Source organism: Schistocerca piceifrons, chromosome X (genome assembly GCF_021461385.2).
Source record: "Schistocerca piceifrons isolate TAMUIC-IGC-003096 chromosome X, iqSchPice1.1, whole genome shotgun sequence".
Classification (NCBI taxonomy): domain Eukaryota; kingdom Metazoa; phylum Arthropoda; class Insecta; order Orthoptera; family Acrididae; genus Schistocerca; species Schistocerca piceifrons.
The window spans coordinates 93,707,145-93,724,831 of record NC_060149.1 but is presented as its reverse complement, the minus strand read 5'-3'; positions in this window follow the sequence as shown (position 1 = coordinate 93,724,831).

The following is a 17,687-nucleotide window of genomic DNA, read 5'->3' as shown; positions in this document are numbered from 1 at the left end:
ACAGTAAAATTTTGGACAGTCCCTATGCATCTTGCAACTGCTCGTCACACTCTGCTCTGCCATATCTGCAGCTTTGCACATATGATCGTTCCAATTCAAGTCGGAACTGAGCAGAAGTCGGAGAGAGCTATATCAACCACACTCAGAGGTCCGTGTAGAAGGAGCCTAAGTTGAGTTAGTGTGATAGGACTGTGTTTTGACCATTTGATGGAAATGGGAACATGTTGCCGTAGCTCCACCAACCATGTATGATGTGTAAGGTCAGCGCCAGAAAAAGTCCGCTTCTGCAGCAGGAGGTAGTATGAAGACAGTACGAACAGTTACGGTGGTGTTACTAATCAGGAAAATTAGGAAGACTCAACATCATACAGATACTGATGTCTGAAGCAGATCCGCATCCCTCAGGATCCATTCATGTCTATTACTCCAACACTCTATCATCGTTATTCAGTACCATCCAATAGAGAAAAATTACGAACTCTAAAAGATCCGCTAACTTCATCTGATAGAGAATTCGATTAGATTTTTACCTCACCTCTCTCTCTTTCTTCTGATATATCGAAAACAAATACCGTCTGCGTGTCGGGATCGAGCGCATTCGACGATCCAATTAAATATGCAGGTATTGATTCATTGGAGCAGGCGGCAAGCGATCGACGTCGCTTGCACAGACCAGTGTAAAGTGTCAATGCCTGTACTGTAGGACGAGGAGAGTGACCGAATCCCACAGACTATACTGTCAGTCGCAAGAGAGGCTCCCTGTGTCGTTGTTTGAAACACTGTTTTTTTTTTTCCTGCTGTAACACGCTTTCTACACTGCCATACGTTCTGCTTTAACCAACAGCGTGCCAGTGGACAGACACCGTCGATGTACTGAAATACACTACTGGCCATTAAAATTGATACACCACGAAGATGACGTGCTACAGACGAGAAATTTAACCGACAGGAAGAAGATGCTGTGATATGCAAATGATTAGCTTTTCAGAGCATTCACACGAGGTTGGCACCGGTGGCGACACCTACAACGTGCTGACACGAGGAAAGTTTCCAACCGATTTCTCATACCCAAACAGCAGTTGACCGGCGTTACCTAGTGAACCGCGCGACCGCGACGGTCGCAGGTTCGAATCCTGTCTCAGGCATGGATGTGTGTGATGTTCTTAGGTTAGTAAGGTTTAAGTAGTTCTAAGTTCTAGGGGACTGATGACCCCAGATGTTGAGTCCCATAGTGCGCAGAGCCATTTGAACCATTTTTGAACTTCCGGATGCCATTTCCGCGTCTGGTTCCGAGAAACATTAGATTGGTGGCCCACACCACTAGTCGCACTCCTTCCAGCAGGAGCCCCTTTCTCCACACCAGGAACCACCACCCCACTCCTCACACGAGTGCGGCAATGTGCGTGTTTTGAGTGATTCATTGTGTGATGTTAGTGTATGAAGGATGTTATGGTCAACCTTTTTTTTTCGCTCAGACAACTGCGTCAACACAGTAAAATTCGTGTCCGTAGTGAAAACATTGTTTTCTTTTTGCCCCCCCCCCCCCAAACTTTATTTCAGTGACTAGAAACTGGAAATACAATGTCAACTACATGTATATTGTTTTGTTTTATAGCTTCCAGTTTTCTTTTTTATATTAATTTTCATGTTCAAGATATCCTGGTTCCCTATCGCCATGTTAGTTTGGAACAACTTCTTCTTTGTGACGCACACTATGTTACATAGTCTTCGATCACACATGTATACTTATAAAATTTATGTCTTTTTTGTGTACACTATATCTCTATATCTCACTTCTGTTGCTTGTCAATTGTCACTATGTGTACAAATTTCTTGTGCATGTGCCAATAGTTACAAAATGTTATACACAATAATATGCCACAGTTACACGAGAGTGTTTTTGTTTGTGTATGTGAGCGGGATATCTGCAGTTAAAATTCTAGTTAGTGGTGATTGGACCATCAGTCAATCAATCACTGTGAAAAATTATCATCCTTTCTGTTCAGGGAAATGGCATGAGTGTGGTTAAATGTTTCAACCATATAGCATAGAAATATTGTTTGTCTTTTCGGCTTCGTTCAGAAGTATGTGTGTGTTTTAGTTGGGCACCAGTAGCTAATCCTTAAATGTTACCTTAATGAGAAGCTTGCAGATCCAATAGGTCAACATTTTATTGCAGTTTCGAACTTGGCCTTCTGGCATGTGTTCGACATTTGTATGACTATGAGTATGTCCATGAATGACTGTGGGTTCCCTGAGGGTGAATCTGTGTTGCGTGTGACTTATTCGTCAATGTGAGTAAGATGTTGGCGAAGTCATACGAAAAATTCCACCTTTCATTTTATCATCAATTTCCAATTAAATCTGCCAATTTCTTGAGGCATTTTGGAAACTGTCTAGACCGATTCTTTTTGAGTGATTGACACACTACCGCCCGCATCTCGTGGTCGTGCGGTCGCGTTCTCGCTTCCCACGCCCGGGTTCCCGGGTTCGATTCCCGGCGGGGTCAGGGATTTTCTCTGCCTCGTGATGGCTGGGTGTTGTGTGTTGTCCTTAGGTTAGTTAGGTTTAAGTAGTTCTAAGTTCTAGGGGACTTATGACCACAGCAGTTGAGTCCCATAGTGCTCAGAGCCATTTGAACCATTTTGACACACTACCTCTGTCAAGTGGGTCAACCACTTTCAAAAATAATCTAAACTGACTGGGGTGTAATGAGAGGTTCCATGCCCTCTTTCGCATGTCACCTCTCATTTTCATCAATTTAATTAATGTTTTATGTCAATGCACAGTGGTAACAGGCCGAATAAGGTTATTGTAATGAGAGTATTTGTACTGGGAGCTCAAAATACTTTTCACTTGATTCCTATGCATGTTGGGTTACTTTCCTGGGTGGCGTGTGCGAGGCGAGCACCGGATGACGCGCGCACTGCGTTTCCGGTTGGGGACTGCACTTCTGCGAATACTGAGACGGTCCTACATCGATGGGCTAAAGCGCCTGGCGGAACGATTGATGTCGGTCGAGTTTCGCCCATTTGTATGCAGGGCGAAACGACTTGTGAGACGTCTGAGTGTCGCCGCAGTTTATGTGTTTACTGTTCCGGCGAGTCCGGGACGAAGACTGCTGGCACTGACTGACTGCATTGTCCTCATGATTCTGAGAATACTTGCAGACCGTGCCCTGCTGGGGGTGACTGTCTGGCGCCGGATGGCCGGTGGTCTAGGTATGTTGTTTTCATAGCTGAACACCAAAACTTTCAACCACTCTATTGACAGCTATTGCATTCACATTCAACTTTCTATAACTCACACCGACTATAGTTGAATTCTTTTATCTTGGCGGCTCGTGCATGCCCGCCCAGACGCTGGAGATTGCTGCTTTGCCAGTTGCACACGACGCACGCGCCAATAGAAGCAGCGCCATAGTATATCATAGTTCGCAAGCTTACGTGTAGGGGGGAGCGCGCAGTTCATGAAGTAAAGCCACCACGGCCGCATTAACCCTTTCGCTGCTACAAAGACGTGCTCCCTGCATTCCGCGCTGTGGGCGATTTTGTCACTGCACTGCTCGCCTGTGCAGACACATTGTGTTCCGACTGCTTTGACACTCTATATCACTCGATTCCACAAAAACTATTTGGCTCAAAAATTAGATTTTTACCTATCTTCTTGACTGATACCTTCCCCCCATAAATGACTTGAATTTTGTTTCGCTGTTCAACGCAGTTATTATGCAGCATTAAATATAGTAAACCTTTGCACGAAATTTTGAAGAGTTTGCAGAGGTAAAAGTCCATAGAGTATACTTTCCGTATGGTCGATTTTAGTTGCCACGATGTTGAGAATGAAATGTGGGCAAGATACCTATATATTTCATTTAATTTAAGTACCACATAAGTGTCGTATGTAATATTGAGAAATATTCCACCTTTCGCGACTGTAACAAAAGTTTTACTTACACTGGGCACGTTTGGCTTTATTTTAAAGCACTTCAATCAATCAAAAGGAAGTAGACAAAATACATTAAACAAAACTGTGGACTTACAAAAACATTAGGACCTGAATATACCGTCTGTCAGTGAAGTGCTCAGAGCTATGTCAAATATAATTTTGTGTGTGGCACACACAAACAGCATTTATTTGCTAAAACACTGATGAGCCAACACAAACGTTGAATATTGTGCTACCGCAGCACAAAACTACGAAAGGTGACTTGGCAATGGAGGACACAAAATGCAGTCCTCTTATGATGCTTCAAAAGAGAGAAACGCGTCTGGTCTAAATAAGTCGCTTATTACAGTTGCAGAAGAGGGACATATTTCAATACCATTGGTAAAACTGCGACTGTGGACCAAAAACAAGAAATAGAACATGAATACCATCGTGTATGTGCCATACCTTTCACCGATGGAAGTGCTTTAAAATAAAGCCAAACGCGCCGTGTGTATATAAAACTTTTATTACAGTCGCGAAAGACGGAATATTCTGAATATTACATACGACACCTATGTGGTACTTAAATTAAATGAGATATTGTTATACACTAAATATTATATGATATTTAGGTATCTTGTCCACATTTCATTCTCAATATTGTGGCAACTAAAATCGACCATACGGAAAGTATACGCTATGGACTTTTACCTCTGCAAACTCTTCAAAATTTCGTGCAATGGTTTACTACATTTAATGCTGCACATCAAAACAAAATTAAGTCATTTATGGGGGGAAGGTATCAGGCAAGAAGACGTGTAAAAATCAAATTTTTTGGCCAAATAGTTTTTGTGAAATCGAATGATAAGTGTGTCAAAGCAGTGGGAACACCATGTGTCTGCACAGGCGAGAAGTGCAGTGATGACGAAATTGCGCACAGCGCGGAATGCGGGGAGCACGTGTCTGCAGCAGCGAAAAAGTTAATGAAGAGGCAAAGCACTAGAAATTTCATTCAAACGAATAAAATTCGTGACATAAGGCACTCCAATATTGTTTTTAAATAAAGAAAATATTAAGCACTGCACAAGGTTTGAACTCATAATTTTTCACTAGGCAGCCCAACACCTTAACCGTTCCGCTACCTCTGCTTATCGAACAGTGTAACTCCATAAGGACTCTAACACCTCACACAACTACTTATAAACACTGTTGGTATGACTATGAATTACTCACGCTTCGTCGAAGTACAATAGGAAATAAACAATTACCGCTGTTCTTTATTGCGAAAAAGCAGTTTGTGAGATTTAAACAAACACCTTTCCTTGCTATCGCCTGAATTAGGAGTCTTATTGCTTGTTTGGTTTAATTAATTAATAGAATATGAAGCAATTGGTATAAAGAATGCGTTTTCCAAACTTTCTGTAAAAGAAAGTCTGCTATCAAGACATTGCTTTTGTTCTATTACTTTATTTATGACTGAACGTTTCTAAAACTGAAGACACTCGTCCGTGCTCTGCACTGCTGTCGAGATCTGGCAACGTCGTCCTCTGTTCATTGGCTGACTGTGTTTTGTGACGTCAGATGCGCAGAACGAACCTAAACTCGGCCGCCAAGATATATGACGCGCACTTTTTTAGCCACACACACATACGGGTATAAGGAGAACAGAAATCAACAGACGTTAATTTTCAGCACATAATTCGTTAGGTTGGCAACATGTATACAAACAAACCAAATTGGAAGAGCCAAAAGTGAAAGCATTGTAGTTATGACTTTAAATCAGTTTTCGGCAAAATGTCTACAGCTAGTGACAGAAGAATAATAGGGCTCAACACAATTAGCGCAAAGTACATGAAAATCGCGAACCTGAAAATGTGCTTATGTTCCGTAAGTTTAGCTTTAGTGCGACCTCCAGCATGTGACCAGATGAGAGGAAACGCTCCTGTCAGCGAAAAACTTGATTAACTGTAAATGATCACTTATTTTTGTAAAAAAAAAAAAAAAAGGATATGAACAGTTTCATAACCTACAAATATCGCATATCAAAACAAAACTGAATTATTCTAGACTCCACTGAAGATGCCTTAAAGTAACAGGTGAAACGAATCTGGAACAAGTGACATTCATTGCAGCAAGAAAAAAGCGTTTGTTACTTTCAAACCGAAATAATCAACAGTTGTAGATACTTGGCACTTTACATCTTATGACATACGCCCTACCAACAAATTAGTTTCGGTTTAACTTCTGTTGTTCTATATACAATATTGTAAATATTTATGTGTTCCTTATTACTGTAATTCTCATTTCACATGCCAGTAAATGCCGTTTAAAAAGTTCATCGATTGTGATAAAATCAATATGCTATATTGATATGCAAAAGATGGATTGTGGCTGCATTCCAAAGTTTTCTAACTGCGTTACGTAAAGGCGCTGAATGCTGCAGCTAAGCTAAGCTCAGCGCAGTCGCTGTGGCGTGATATCAGTGGAATGTGCTTTACTCAGCAGGATACGTCGTTAGCGAGTGAACCTCGGACGCGGGAGCGGCTCGTCCCGTACCTTTATAACGAAACAATATCCACGCAGCTGAGAAACGTTGCGAAATGTGTCCGACTCGCTGGTGATGCGGTACAAATCAAAAGCGATTTTAACACTCGATAGTTTTTTGTTATCATTACATATGAAAATCACGTAATTTACTTCAGTTAAGTTTTATGACTTAAGGATACGGCTGCAGATTCATAAGCTGGTTACGCATAGTCACTTTTAGATGCTCCGGTCCTCATACCGTGATTGCAGCTACAAAATAAATGGCTGTTCTCGTCCTAATATGAGTGAAACGTAACTGAACGTGATCAGTAATGGGCATTACTTACATCGTATCTCGTGTAGAACTTCGTGGTATTTGTATCTTAGTGTGTGATTTTTGCTTAGTTTGAGATATCTGTTAGGAGTAAGTTTGTTCGGGCAAGATTTGCCTATACTGGCATACTGTATTGTCTATCCCTCACGTAGCAAAGATTTCCACGAAAATGCATATCGTAGCTGGTCCTTGCTAAAATATGAATCTCCGTTAATCACTCCTGTTGCAGTGACAGATAGGACTGGTATCCTTGTTTTTACTCAAAACTACGTCCATTATGGTTCTGCTTCTTCAGTCACACAACGGAGTCAGGTCGTGTGAAATACTGGCAATAAATCCCTTTATCTACTGAAAGCTACTAGCATTAGCTTGCATGCTATGATTAATATGGTAGGTTGTGCAGAATGGTTTCAGATGAGCTCTGACCAGTTTAACATTGGTCTTATTCAAGCCATGAGACAAGGTTGTATCCGTTTATTTGATAATGGATCTAATGTGCACGTTCCCATGAACTACTCAGTTTGTATATTTTGCTTATTTTTTCACAGTTCCACACAACTTCTTCCTGTTTTCTCAATTGATCTGTGTTCAGTTTATCAAGGCCTATCCACTGTGCCAACTTATAACTAAATCTGAGGGGGGTGCGATGGGGAGGTTCCCTTGTAAGAGTCGCAAGTAGCAACGTAAAAGCGCAGTTAGCAGTGCCATCTGTTGAGCAAAGTTCATACTACGCTATTCGCTACCTAGTCAAACTGCGATTTCTGTGACAAATCGCAACTAAGAGTCGCAAGTAGCAACTGAAAAGCGCAGTTAACATTCTTTTCCCAGTGCCATCTGTTGACCGACGTACGTACTTCGTTATGAGAGCCTTGTGCCTCACGAGATCGATGTGCTGTGTGTGCATATGAAGGGCTTATTTCAATAGTGGTACAAGTCCATTTTTGTTCATTTTGAGATACAGAGTCGTAAAGTTAAATGAGCGCTGAAAAATCTGCAGTTGAGATACCAGAAATATTCAAACATTGGCTTCTTGCTAGAGATGAACCTTTATTTATGTTTGGAGCATTAATTTCAGAAGCATTATAGACGGAAAAGTGTAGGTAATGGACTTGTACCACTATTGAAATAAGCCCTTCATATTATATGACGACATGCACATTCAGCATCAGTTATGGTTGGTCAAACACAGCTGTGACTCTGAATGTATTATATTAATAAGAAGCAACATTGCCTTTTTCTCCTGAAAATATCAAGTCAAGTAACAAATGTGTTTGATTCTGCTTCCAATATGACAGTTTTGGTTAATACTCCACATGCCTTTGCAATGTTAACACAGCAGAACTCAGACATCTGTATAAGTGTAGTGAAATGAAAACAGTATTATTGAGTCATATGAATGCCTCACTTTCGTTCCGACACAGTTCAAGACTCGGGAGAAAAGTTTTACACCTGGTGTTCTACATGGCAACTTCACACACAAGAACTTTTTGCCGATACTACTACCACCTACATAAGTAAGCTTTTCCTGTGTTACTTTCAAGTAATGCACTTAAGCTATTCCTGATTTTACTGGAAGATCTATACTCCCACTTTCATATCAACAGCCTCAAAATGCATATTGTAGACTTCGGGATATGTTACAGGTCAGTGTCACACCAAGATTGTGGAGAAAGGGAGGGGGGGGGGGGGCGGCATGTCAGTCTCGAACAAGTGTTTACCAATAAATAAGTGGCGGAAAATTACGTGTATAGGACGGCTTAACATGTGGAAAATGAGATTTTCATTATTGACTCACTGTATTTAACATTTATTATCCCTTTAAAATCGCACAACAACTTCAATAAAACACTCACTCATCTGCACACTTATTTCACAATTATGTCACTTTTAAACTGCAAATCCTCTAAGAGCTGTCTTGAATCTTCACGAGTCTCTCTCAACAGCCTTGATGTGGATAGATACGTACAGCAACCAGGAATCAAAGTCAGAACTGTGTCTGCAAAATCACAAGGATTATTAAACAATTTTTGCTGTCACTAATTACATGCAATATAATTGACAGTGTAGATTGCTAATATTTGCTGTTATGAAAGCCACTCAATGGGGTATGTTTCACATTTGCAAGAACGATCTCACTGAAGTAATTAACCCCATCGAAACACTTAGAAACTAACCGCTCGTCTGACGAAAACGGTCTAAAGAGCAGTGGCAATTTCTGCAGATCTGTTGACAATGATATTTTGAGTTATCACTTTACTGAGTGACTGAAATGTAGTTCGGGTACCTGTGAACATGACAATATGTTAGAATTCATTTTCTAAACACGAACTATTACGGTACTGTATGGCTACTTACATATTAATTACACTATTAATATTTTCACAGTTGTTTCCTTAATACATAATTAAAGCCAACGGAAGAACAAACGTAAAACATAACTTACTAATGACAGGTTTGTTGAGATGCAGTTTTCTGTGTGGACAGATGTAACTTTTTCATACGGTGGTAAGTCGCAGAAATCGCAGGAGTCACAGAAATCGCAGAAGTAGCTGGAGTCACAGAAATCGCAGAAGTCGCAGAAATCGCGGAAGTAGCAGAAATCGCAGAAATAGCAGTGGCGGAGGGATACACGACCTAGGTTCCTTAACTGCGACTCTTAACTGCGACAAATCACAGTTAAGAATAACAGATACTGAAAAGTAGCATTCACAGAAATCACTGATATCGGAAAATCGCAGTTTAGCCCATCACTAGGTAGGCGGCACGCACCTCTGAGCCCTTGGGTGGAGGGAGGGGGATGTGTCGTGACTGACAGCTGCCTCCCTCAGGCTTCTCCCTGCAGCTTGGGCCCATTTACTCCACACTGTCCACTTTGTAGCCTCAATTCTCGTCCAGCAGTCACTCGCTGTTCCCAGTACCTGCACAACACTTAAATCCTTTTATGAAGTGTGCTTCCCCAAAACTTTTTACAAATACAGCATTACAATCATCTCAGATAGTATTTTGTACATTCAATAAAAAATTAATAGAAATGAATATTTACATGAATAGAACTGTAACACTAATTAAATATAAAATGTCTTATACTCTGCTGACAATATTTTGCATAGTATTACATAAAAAGAATAGTGACTTAACCTATGGGCCCATTGTTAATACTAGTGTGTGTGTGATTATTGACTCATTAAGATAAAGAAAAGATGAAGTACGCTACCCATAACCCTAAACTACTATATGTAATCCCAACTATGGCCTACCCGTCACTGGAGCATGCTCACAACTACTGGTGACTATTTAACTTCAATAACTACGCTAAGTACGCTCTACAGGCGCCATTGCCCATCCCTCGCTGTCTCTGATCCCAGAGGCCTTGATGGTTTCCTGAAACTGCTGAAGACATGACGGCCACACACAAATACACAATGAACACATATTAGACGAGATAAAATTAGCTGCAATTGCCTTAGTAATGGAAATTAATAAAAATACTATATGTAACTTATCGGCTACACCCGTTTACCATACATACGCCCCGTCCTGCCCCACTGACACAACTTGATGGATGTTGCTGTCTCTGACGTGGCTGGTACGCTGAGTCCGTCGCTGCTCATCTGAGATGGAACTGGATATACTGAAACTTACGGTGGAAAGTTTACACACATTAAAAAAAAAAAAAAAAAAAAAAACGGCAGACTTCGCAAGTTACAATACAAATACTCCACATCTGTAAACAAGTTCTTCTAAACTTCATCCTTTCGTACTTCACTTGTGTGCTAGTTGTGGCACCAAGACACCAATTACAGGACTTGTTGAGGAATTCCATACCATCTGCGTTACTCCGCTCATACGATAAATCCCGACGACCGCACACGTTCAGAGACGTGACGTACCATCGTACGAGAAACTCGCCACACTCCAGAAAGGTTACGTCCAGCAGCAGTGGCATGAGCGGGCACAATGGCCACCTTTGTTATCCGCCTCCAAATCCTAAGAGTATGGTACAACGCGCTGAGGGGTGCCCAACACGCCAACGAAAAAAATCCTCACTGGAAATAGGTGCAACACTGCAACTGTGTGCCAATAATGCCAGTGACAAATACCGCGAAAACAAACAAATGGTGCAACTATCAAAGGCGTGCCCAGAACACTGTCGATATGCATCCAGTAGCTCTTCTTCAACAAAGACACAATAATAGGTATAGTGTAAAGACAAAACACACATGAAGATCGAGTCCGTGTTACCATTGACTCGGAAGAGTGGTGACTCCACCATATGCAACGGAAAGACAGGAAGAGTGAGTTAGACCGACACTTCGCTTTCAGAGTTAACCAAGATCGCGCAAGATCATATGTCGCTTCGTAGCCCCTACAAGTTACACATGTACATGGTAAAGAACATCAATAAAAAATTACCACACTTAATGTCTAATGTGTACACAACAGAAAGATGTTTTCTAACCCCGTTTATTTTACAAATTTTTCCCTTTTGTTTCATACACAAGACTTATTCCACTAACGGCTTGATGTTGGGTAAGTGGTGAATACCAATGGATTTCTTGACCTTCAGTGTCTGCAGTTGGTACGTGTTCTGGTGGACGATTCTTCTAACTCTGTAGGGCCCGTTGTACATTGAGAAAAACCTTTGGAAATTCTGTTTTTGTTTATTCGAAAGCCAAAAAGATTTCACCAACACTTTTTGCCCTATACAAAAACTACGTCTCGCCCTCCTTATATTTCAACATATGTACACGACTCTGTCCGGGTATTTGTGCGGATTTTCCGCGAGCCGAATCTGCACGGTCCTGGTTTCAATCTCGCCCTTCTTTTTCTGTTTCGGTGATAGGAACTCGGGTTAGGACCAGGTATTTCGATTGGCTCATCCCGCTGCTTATCTGAATCTCTGCGCCTCAAGCTCGTGTCGTACTGGCGGGTATCGTTTTGTCTCTGCAAGTTACTCTGACGTCCTTAATTTTGTCTCCCATAGTCCTGCCTCCCGGATGTACCATCACGCACATTCTTCTTGTCATTGTTGTTATTGCGCGGTGCTCCATGAAAGTCGCCATTGTCATGGTTATATTGCCCTTTCCTTCCATCATGCGCTGCTTCTTTTTCAAAAATTAACCCCAACTCGTGCAGAAGGCTTTTGAATGTTTTAATATTCGATCCGTACTTTCCTACAAGTGCTTGCTGGTAGTTGCTTGGCAGTTTCGCGAAACAGAGCTTAATTATTTCACCATCACTATGTGGCACATCAAGAAACTGATTCCTTTTAATTAAAGCCTCAAAGAGCTTCGTGGGGCTCTTGTATCCTCACGCCTCCAGATATGGACTCAAAATGATTTCTTGTTTTATTCGGTCTTGCATTTCGTGCGACCAATACGCTCCGAGAAACGCGTCGGTGAATTCTTGATACGTTCGGCATGTACCGGCAACACCGCGCATTTTCTCAGCTGCCGTGCCCTCGGTATGCCCGCAGATAAATTCTAATTTTGCTGTCAATGGCCAAGATATTGGTAGCGTGTTAGAAAATCGTGACAGCCAATTTTTGGGTGAAGTGGGTGTCCATTTTCCCGGAAATTTTGGAATTTGAGGACCGATAAAAAGTGTTTGTAATCAAACTCTGGACCCTCTTGCACATTTCTATTGGTTCTAGTATCAAACGCCCGCGTCTGTTCGAAGCGAGATGACATCGCCTGGCCGGCCGCGGTGGTCTCGCGGCTCTAGGCGCGCAGTCCGGAACCGTGCGACTGCTACGGTCGCAGGTTCGAATCCTGCCTCGGGCATGGATGTGTGTGATGTCCTTAGGTTAGTTAGGTTTAAGTAGTTCTAAGTTCTAGGGGACTGATGACCACAGCAGTTGAGTCCCATAGTGCTCAGAGCCAATTTGACATCGCCTGGTGCGTGCTGTGACCACGTTGTCCTGCCCCATAATGATACTGGAACTGAGAATTAGTTGTACCAATTTTGCGTCCGTTCGCTCCCTGGGTTGCAGTGCGCTCTTGGAAGTCCACTACCTTGGGCCGAGCCGGTGTACGGTGGGCCGCCGTCCGGTGCCACACTTCCATGTCCGCCAGTCGTCGCGATGTACCAATTTGTACTTGGCGCTACAGGCGTGCTACACGTGTTTCTACGCTTTCGCACCTTTGGATGGTACCCGCAACGCGTTCTTCAACGCTTTCCATTCTTTGCGTTGTACTCGTAAGTGCTGCCTTTCCCTGAGCTTTTATTGCAGCAATTCCTACAGCATTGACGTGTACAGATCGCCTAGCGATTCTTGTACAATTATTAGCGATTTTTGCCAATTTTTTGGCGCCAGCTGCCTCTACCCTTGCTAACTCTGTATCCCTCTTGTCTTCGACGGCCCTTTTCTACGCCTCGACACTCGTCTTACGGACCACCGCTATTTCACTCTTGCCCGCAGCTCGTGGTCGTGCGGTAGCGTTCTCGCTTCCCACGCCCGGGTTCCCGGGTTCGATTCCCGGCGGGGTCAGGGATTTTCTCTGCCTCGTGATGACTGGGTGTTGTGTGATGTCCTTAGGTTAGTTAGGTTTAAGTAGTTCTAAGTTCTAGGGGACTGATGACCATAGATGTTAAGTCCCATAGTGCTCAGAGCCATTTCACTTTTGACTTCGTTCGCAATCACAAGTACCATAATCTCTGCCTCATCCATTCTCTTTTCTAGGTTCTGCTTTATGTCCATTACCAAACCCAAAATCTCTAATAATAAATCCTTCGGCTGACTACGCACGTCTTCACTGATTGATGTTACTCTAGACACTTGAGCGCTGTTATACTGTCGTGACCGAATTTTCCTCGGTGTGTTCTCATCTGTGGTCTTATTTATATAAACAAGAGCCTCCGCATGCCTATTCACTTCTACCTCCGATTCCTTCTCACTGATTTCCCGCTCATATCCTCCTGCTCTCGGTCTGCCTAAGATTCGCGTCTATCGTCTGTGTTCCACACCTCCCGTCCCGTGGGAAAACTCAATACTTCTTCATCTGGCTCAATCCTGTTACTACCCTGTTCCTGCGCAATCGTGTGCAGTCTATTTATTTGAGATACGTTCGACAACAGTCGCGCCCTGCTACGAGTGAACATTCATTCACGAAACATCAATAAAAAACAAAAAAACAAAAATATAACAGCGAAAACCCCATATAAAATTAATCCAAAAATTGCACTAGTCCACTCCAATTACTAAAAAAAAAAAAAGAATTTAACCGACAAAAGTCAATAAGACAACCCCTCCAAAATAATTTCAACGCTGAAGCAACGCTGTCAGTTTCAACGGAATGTGATGTGGTACAGAACCCAGCCACGCAGCATTAGCCGAGCGACCTAGGGCGCTGCAGTCATGGACTGGGCGGCTGGTCCCGGCGGAGGTTCGAGTCCTCCCTCGGGCATGGGTGTGTGTGTGTGTGTGTTTGTTCTTAGGTTAAGTAGTGTGTAAGCTTAGGGACTGATGACCTTAGCAGTTAAGTCCCATAAGATTTCACACACATTTGAACATTTGAATTTTGTACAGAACCAACACACACAAAACAAAACAAAATGAAATTAGTTAATAAGTGAACAAAATCAATGTCAATTACATGCGCACCGCAGAATATTTTTACCGCGAAATCTAATTACATCAAAGAAAATTAATTGTGGTGTTTTCTTTAATCAAGAAATGTTATCAATCAAGTCCTGACAGCATCTCAGCAGTCACAGGAAAGAACCGAGGCAAGGGTCCCCATATTATGCGAGGTGCCGAGATGGAGAAGAGTTTGTACCTCTTTAATTCTGACGAATTTTGCATGACAACGAGACATGCACTCGACACCCTCCTTACCTACCATTAATTAATTATGAGCACACCGGTAACGAAAGGAAATGATGGTTGACCCTGCTAGATGGTAAAATAAGGAGTGCACACTCACAATAATTTAATAAAAATCGTAATCTACTCACAAGGGAACCTTCCCATCGCACCCCCCTCAGATTTAGTTATAAGTTGGCACAGTGGATAGGCCTTGAAAAACTGAACACAGATCAATCGAGAAAACAGGAAGAAGTTGCGTGGAACTATGAAAAAAGTAAGCAAAATATACAAACTGAGTAGTCAATGTGCAAGATATGCAACATAAAGCACAATGAGAGATAAGGAGCGTCGTGGTCCCGTGGTTAGCGTGAGGAGCTGCAGAACATGAGGTCCTTGGTTCAAGTCTCCCTTCCAGTGAAAAGTTTAATTTTTTTTATTTTCAGACAATTATTATCTGTCCGTCCGATGCGAGGTAACTGCGCCGTAGTATGGGGACGTTGTATGAAAACGTTAAAAACATATGTTATGACAGAGCACAGGGAAAACTGTGCGACTGTGAAACTGTTGCATTCATTTCTTGCAGTTTATGTGACACACTGAGCGAGGTGGCGCAGTGGTTAGCACACTGGACTCGCATTAGGGAGGACGACGGTTCAATCCCGCGTCCGGCCATCCTGATTTAGGTTTGCCATGATTTCCCTAAATCGCTCCAGGCAAATGCCGGGATGGTTCCTTCGAGAGGGCACGGCCGACTTCCTTCCCCATCCTTTCCTAATCCGATGAGACCGATGACCTCGCTGTCTGGTCTCCTCCCCCAAAAACAGCCAACAGCCAGTTTATGTGACAAACTCTTATGTTTTCATCACTTTTTTGGGAGTGATTATCACATCCACAAGAAAACCTAAATCGGGCAAGGCAGAAGAATTTTTTTACCCATTCGCCAAGTGTGCAAGTTAGGTAGGTCGACAACATATTCCTGTCATGTGACGTACATGCCGTCACCAGTGTCGTATAGAATATATCAGACGTGTTTTCCTGTGGAGGAATCGGTTGGAATCGGTTGACCTATGACCTTGCGATCAAATGTTTTCGGTTCCCATTGGAGAGGCACGTCTTTTCGCCTACTAATCGCACGGTTTTGCGGTGCGGTCGCAAAACACAGACACGAAAGTTATTACAGTGAACAGAGACGTCAATGAACGAAAGGTCAGATCATAACTTTGCGAAAATAAAATACGGGAATTTTTCACCCGAGGGGAGACTTGAACCAAGGACCTCTCGTTCCGGAGCTCCTCACGCTAACCACGAGACCACGGCGTCCCTGAGCTGACATGATCCTTGCTGTTACCTATCTTGCGCATGGACTACTCAGTTTGTATAGTTTGCTTATTTTTTTCATAGTTCCACACAACTTCTTCCTGTTTTCTCGATTGATCTGTGTTCAGCTTTTCAAGTCTTATCCACTGTGCCAACTTATAACTAAATCTGAGGGGGGTGCGATGGGGAGGTTCCCTTGTCAGAAAAAAGAGAACTTTATCATAATAAACAACAGGAAATGGGATTCTGCATATATCTACGAAATGATATGCGGATAGAATGATATATTAATATTTATTATACATCAGAACATAAAGGCAGACGATTATCGACACTAACAGTAGGTTAAAGGATAGGGTGTACTGAACTATTACGAGAATAAGAGTTGGCTCGAGAACAAGGGGCTCCTACTCTCTGTGATGCAATAGATTGACGATAATGACGGGAGGTCCTAATGAATCAAATATTGTTCTCCCGACTATAGTGCCGTATCGCGATTAGTAGTGAGAGCTCAAATGTGATCACATGGAGAAACAGGCAAGATGGACTTGTAGCAAAGCGAGCGCGCGTGCTGTTGAGGACTTCAGTATAAAACTGATAGGTCCTACAATGCTGGAGCCGCAAAATACTTTACCAATCCTGAAAGCTGTAGCAGGTCGTCGGTAGGCAGCGTTCTGATGATGTAGGCACCGACTTCTGCTGTGCAGCAACTCTGTTTCAACCCCTTGCCTCGAAGGCTGTCCGAGAACTCTAAGTTCTGCTGAAAAAGTGCGACTAAGTCGCAAGACCGTCAAACTCAGACGAAGATCAGATCCCGAATGCCCTGCGCCCGCGCAACACAAAAGCGAAGCCAACATTGCTCCGCTCCCTATCCTCGAAAACCGCGAATCAGCATACAATGCTGAGTCCAAAGTTACCCCACACGGTCTCAGAACATCGTTCGCGCCAACAGCGACCATTCCCTCCAATTTCGAGCAGGACTTTATGATGCCAACTAGCCTCAATTTAAGTTGACCAATCATGCCTCTGCTAATCAGCTGAGGGCACTGAACTTGCCGTTTGACTGGCTATGAAAACAACATACCTAGAGCACTGGCCATCCGGCACCAGACAGTCGCGCCCAGCAGGGCACGGTCTGCAAGTATTCTCAGAATCATGAGGACAATGCAGTCAGTCAGTGCCAGCAGCCTTCGTTCCGGACGCGCTGGAACGGTAAATACATAAACTGTGGCGACACTCAGACGTCTCGCAGGTCGTTTCGCCCTGCATTCAATAGGCGAAACTCAGCCAACGTAAGTTGTTCCGCCAGGCGCTTAAGCCCATTGATGTACAACCCTCTCAGTATTCACAGAAGTGCCGCCCCCAACCGGAAACGCAGTGTGCCGCGTCCTCCGATGCTCGCCTCGCACAGGCCACCCAGGGAAGTAACCCAACATGCATAGGAATCAAGTGAAAAGTATTTTGAGCTCACTGTACAAATACTCTCATTACAATAACCTTATTCGGCCTGTTACCTCCGTGCAATGGACATAAAACATTAATAAAATTGATGAAAATGAGAGGCGACATGTAGTAGAGGGCATGGAACCTCTCATGCTTCCAGCAGTAACTTTTGAACCTTCTTTTGCTGCAAAGCCAAGCGAAAATGTAACAAAATTTTTGCAAAACGCCAGGCACATGGGATGTAAATGCACATGGCCAAACCACTTTTTGTTAAATGTCACCACGATGAGGCTTTCGGGCGATGCGTGAAGTTATGATGAATCACTAGAC